General features: G+C 37.7%; 1 long non-coding RNA gene across 1 annotated transcript; it reads left to right on the top strand.

Annotated features, from left to right (window-relative positions):
* Positions 1-1,186: 1,186 nt before the first annotated feature.
* On the top strand, positions 1,187-3,993 carry LOC141806083 (uncharacterized). The gene is made up of 4 exons (XR_012599762.1): positions 1,187-1,314; positions 2,160-2,203; positions 3,059-3,191; positions 3,639-3,993. It is a non-coding gene; the product is annotated as an uncharacterized LOC141806083 (long non-coding RNA).
* Positions 3,994-5,567: the final 1,574 nt, after the last annotated feature.

The raw sequence follows: 5,567 nt of genomic DNA, 5'->3' as shown, positions 1-5,567 counted from the left end.
AATAATAATAATAACTAGACAATTTCCACGGAAATGGTGAGAGGGGCTCGGGCGGCGGCCGGGCTTTTTGCATTCATTAAATAGTTTAGAAACACCGATGTGACCAGACCTTGTTTTGTACTGACTTCTGATCTAATGGGTGTCAAATTATCCCATGCACAATGAAGCACGCTTCGCACGCATACTTTCATATCTTGAAAATGTTCAGAAACACAGATGTCACCAGATCTTGTTTTGGACTGACATAGTGAAACACTTCTTAACATTTCTTGTTTCTGATTCAACAGGTGTCAAAGTACCTCATGCACAATGAAGCGCGCTTTGCACGCACTCTGTCATATCTTAACTGTTCTAACATCAAAACATTATGTCACAAATATACACCTACATATCACAAGACATGGGAGAGTGGCTGGTTACAAAGCCTTAACCCCAAATAAGCTCTTGAGGACTTGTTAAAGTACTTGTGTGTGTGTGTGTGTGTGTGTGTGTGTGTGTGTGTGTGTGTGTGTGTGTGTGTGTGTGTGTGTGTGTTTAATCACCTGTCTGCTGAGGCTTATCTGAAGCCAGATTTTGCATTGGTGATCACTGATACATTAACACAGACATGTGTGTCTTTGTTCCTGAACGTTTTGATGAGTTAGTAAAAATAGCTGCGTGAGATGAAAGGTTGCCACGGTGACCTGCTCGTTAAGCTGCAGGTGCAGAACTTTGCCCTGGTTAGTGTAATCTTCTGAAGATTTTGTGGCAAAGCAAGAGTCCGAATCTCCTGGCACCTTGCCAAAACCGTGAGGGCTAGAATAAAAATGAACACACACTGTAAGACCCAACAGTAAAAGCTTGATAAAAAAGTTGAGTTCCATCAACTCATATTTTCAAAAAGGCTATTTGACCTCTACTTGTTTGAGTTGCTAGAACGAGATTTTATTTTTGAGTAAATATTACTTAATCACTTTAAGTATTTTTGGTCAATGTACTCAAATTATTTAATTCATCTAACTTTCACTTTCGGTGACGTCACGGTCACGCACGAACGTGCTCTCAGCGAACCGTCTGAGAAATCCGCCATCTTTGCTCGTCGCATCAGAGAGCCAGATCTTCAGAAACTCGCGGAGAGAACTCAATTATGTTGTTGGTAGATAAATTATTATATTTTTCTTTCGCCGTTGTATTTTTTGTCGTTTGTTGGACCTTACAAAGGCTGCGAGTTAGATTTCCTGCGCAGGTATGAGAGATAATTCTCGTTATCCGTCTCTGCTGTGCTGGCACACTGACCGCTGCTGCCTTAATGTTGTCCAAAGGCGGGCTTTTCTGGTAAGTAAAATCTTCTTTTTCAACAATTCAACACTATTTTATGTATTTTCTGCATTAAGTACATCTCCTATGTCTGAAGTTACTTCGTGTGTGAACAAAAAAGCATTTTCATACCAATTTGATTACTTTACTCTCTTAATGTTTGCCCCATACATGTCAGAACATTTTAAACAGCTGCTCGGGGAATTGAGAGTTAATATTTTTTTGACACATAAAGGGGTAAATCTTTACTTAGTTTTAAAATGTTAGGTTTCAATCAGGCCACTAATTCATTTCCAGACACTTAAGGGTTAATGACCGGCGCTACCGTTGTCCTTAGCGTGTCTCTCAGGACAGGTTCTGATGCAGACGACATCAACGGTTATCACAAGGTTTTTCCAGGTGTTTGTCTTCTTGTTGTATTTGTGCTGCATTTTCAGATGGTGAGTAAAATTAAGCAGACTGTGTGGCAATATATTCGCCATGACACTGTGCGCAGTTAGTCTTACCAAATCTAACAGGTGTTAATGAACAGTTTTAAATATAACTAGTATGTTAAAATATGCCTGGTTTAGAAGTAACAGTTTTTAAGCCCAGAGTTTAAAGAGCCCCTCAGTATATATTTTAGTTGTTCATTCAATGAATTTAAATAGTTAAGATTTTAAAAAGAGCCAGCTGGGACATTTTTCTGCCCTGGGAGATGATTTTCTCCAAACATACTTCAGGTTTTTTGACTTATTTTTAACTCTCATTTGCAATGAACACCTTCTCTGAAAACACATTTTATTGGATTTTTTTTTTATTTATTTTTTTTATTTTTTTCAAATTTAACTGCTTTCTAATTTTACAATTCTTTTGTTGTATAGTTTCAAATGGAAGCAACGGACTGATGCAAGGAGTCTCCAGTCAGGTACTGAGTTCATTATGTCTATAGAGTGTGTAAAATATCCCTTTTTGCACAGTGGCTGTCATTTGAAATCTAATGTGCTGCAGCGAATTTAATCCAAATCATGTTTACTGACATGTAATTCCAAACTTTGTAAGTCAGAATTGCTATTCCCCTGTGTTTAGAGTTCTAATAGCAAGCGCCACAACACAACGTACGTGCAGCCACAAATGAAGTTAAAAGAGATCAGTTTTCCCAATGGACACAGAACAATAAGTAAAGCATTGTTTTCTTTTTTAACTTCAGCTAATAAATGTAGCCTGTAGGGGTCCCACCTTGTGATCTGCTTCGTGGCACCTATATTTCTATATTAACCAGTAGTGTGTCATCTTATATTTAGCATTATGAATCTGTCATGTCATGATTTTAGCCTTATAGCTACATTTATCATAGCTGAAGTTAAAAAAGAAAACAATCATTTACTTACTTTCACAGCTTCTGTGTCTGTTGGGATAACTGACCTCTCCTTAACTTCTGTTGTGGCTGTACTTCCGTTATGTTGTGGCGCTTGAATTTGTGTTGTTCTGTGGGCAGTCATGTTGTGGAGTTTGCAAATTGACACCTACTGGCCACAGTACATGTCAGTGTGTAAATTTGTTGAAAACTTATGGAACAAATTTACACACCGAAATATTTGTGACTATTGAAAATGAGTAAAAAGTAAAAAGTCAAAATTGTATCCAGTAATTTAAGAATACATTAAAAACAACATGAGATGATGGAATGTCCATTTTATGTCACATTGTGCTTTTTACATTGTAAGTTATCCTTTCTTTACAGCTACATATGTTTTTTTTCTATTTATTTTGATTTATTCAGTGTGTCACAGAATCACAAACATCAACCTGAAGACTGCAGCTCTTCGTCTTCAGAGTTAGTGGGGGAAGAAAGCTGCTTTCACAGAGAAGAGGCAGGAGTCTTAGATAGGCTCTCCAGCTCCTATGACCTCCAGGTGAGGGTTTTTTTGTACTTTGTGCACGTTAATAGTGGAACTTTGAGTTCTGATGAACCTCTGTTGGAGATCCTATGGCTTTATACTACAGCAAGGCTGAATGATTGACCAACGTTGTTTTATTACTCTTCACTTTGTCATGTGAAAACTGGTAAGCATCACCCAGCTGGACTGCAACCATTGTGAGGTATTTCCTTTGATCAGTAGCTGTATGCCTTCCCTATCAAGAATCTAAACCTAAGGATGCTTTCTCATTGCACCAGAACAAGTTGATGTTAATGCTCAACATGTTGCTGCCCCCCATGCCCTTCCTACATAGCTGTGTTAAGAGTACTCTGGATTTATGTTTCTGGATTCAATGTTTGTTAGGGGTACACTTTCGCTCTCAGGCAACCATGTTATGTTTCTTTGGTGTTCATTTTATAACAGTTCTGTTATTTTCTCTAGGTGTCACAGCCAGATGGACCACAGGTTGATGACATACCGTCAGTGAGGCTCCTCTCAGTCACTTCCAGTTCAACAGATACTGAGGTCTTCTGCCCTGATAAGGTTGCTGCTGTGCTTGAGAACATAGCTGCCACTTTCCGAGACTGGCTGAAGGGTACGTTGTGCTTTTTGGACTGATATATGTACTGCTCTGAGATACACTGCGGACTTCACCCATACATCTGACTTGAAACAAATTCTTGATGGACCTGGAGGATGGAGAGTCAAAGCCTGGGGTCTTGAGCCCTAATAGTGACCTTTTGTCAACTAATTGTTTTCAATTTTGAACCACAAAAGTTCAACAAATTTGACTGTTACCCCCCAGAAGACTGTGTACTAAATCTTTATTATGTGGTTTGAAAATATTGCTGTTCAATTTTAAGTTGAACTCCTTACTGTTTTAGGCGTGTTTGTTGAGTCAAGATATAAAGCAAAATGAGCTCAATGATTTTGCAGAAGTTTCTACTTCTTTAGTGTTAAAAGTGCCCATGGGTCATTATGCAGTTCTATTTTTTGATTAACTGTGTGTCTCTGTAATTACTGGACTAGTGTTTAAGTTAAAATGTTTGGGGGGGGGTTTGCCTGTAAGTGTAAGTGAGGTTGTGTGATTTAAAAAAAACCTTGAAGTTTTGAAGTAACTAACTGGTTTGCTGAACATTTTTTTTCAGAAGTGTTGGTTGGTAATGTTTCAGTCATTTAATAAAGTGACTTGCATTTGAGCTTTTTTTTGTTCACCCACAGTTTGTGTAAGTTAGTTGTGTTTTGAGTTACAGCAACTTAAAAATTTTTATGTAATCAGTTTCAAAGAAATTTTTAAGTACTGCACATGCTTTTTTGATTTTAACTGACTGAAATCTTTTAACTATAGGTGAGTTAGCATAGGTTAATTAAAATAAAAAAATAATAAGTTGGATTTACATAAACAAGTGTGGTGAAGCTAAACAAAACATTTAAGTTGATAGTACTTAAACCCTCTTTGTTATCTAAACTCAAATAAAACGTACAAAGTTACTCAATAAAAAAAGTTATCCCTACTTGTTAAATTAAGTTAGTGTCACTCAGAATAGTCTTGTTACTTTAACTTACAAACCTGAGTTAGCATAACTTAATTTTTTTTATGTAATCAGTTTCACTTAGTGAACTTATCGGGTTTTACAGTGCACCGTAGGAATCCTGAGACCCAGAGGAAGCTGTCCGTCTAAATTTCATGCATGAAGGTCAAGAAATGGACCCATGAGAGTAAGAATGTCAGAATCAGGACAAGACTACCTACATTTTGACATATAATATGCCTTTGTGTGGCAAAAGTTGTGGCCAAGAAAGCAGTTTACCCAGATGTTTTCCAGGTTTTGTTTCCCCCCTCTCCCCACTCTGTCGTTTGAATCTCCCACTCCAAGCTGAAACATTCTGTCCAAAACACAACAATGTTAAACGGCTCGAAGAGCTGAAATCATCATGACCTTCGAAGGGTCATTGTGAAGAAACTATGAATGCTAGGAAACATTTGAAACCCACGGAATGAAGCCAAAAGGTAGCTGAATATTTAGAAGTTTCAATGGAGTTTGTAGCTGAATGTATCACTGAATGAGAAGGGTTGAAAGAAGAAGCAGGCTGAAAAAATGTCCTGAAGGGAGAAAATTTTGAAAATTCCGCATTCATCTCTACGAGACCAAAAAACGCACAAATTCTGAAATATCTTGGAAAGTATTTGTGAAAAGTTTCTGAAGAGTCAAAGCCCCCTTGTCCCCACTGAAACACACGTTTTGAAGTTTGAACGGTGAAAATCGGTTGAAGTTTGTAGGAGGAGCAGAGGTCCAAAAAAGTGAGCAGAAGAATGAAGCGGAAGAAGAAGAATACATTTTTTTGTCGCAGAAAAACATGCTGTGAATA

The sequence above is a fragment of the Halichoeres trimaculatus genome, unplaced genomic scaffold (assembly GCF_033239565.1).
Source record: "Halichoeres trimaculatus isolate MK-OKI-2021-1 unplaced genomic scaffold, fHalTri1.1 fHalTri1_scaffold_17, whole genome shotgun sequence".
Taxonomy (NCBI): Eukaryota; Metazoa; Chordata; class Actinopteri; order Labriformes; family Labridae; genus Halichoeres; species Halichoeres trimaculatus.
The sequence above is the reverse complement of the archived record's forward strand: the minus strand, read 5'-3'. Positions and strand labels throughout refer to the sequence as shown.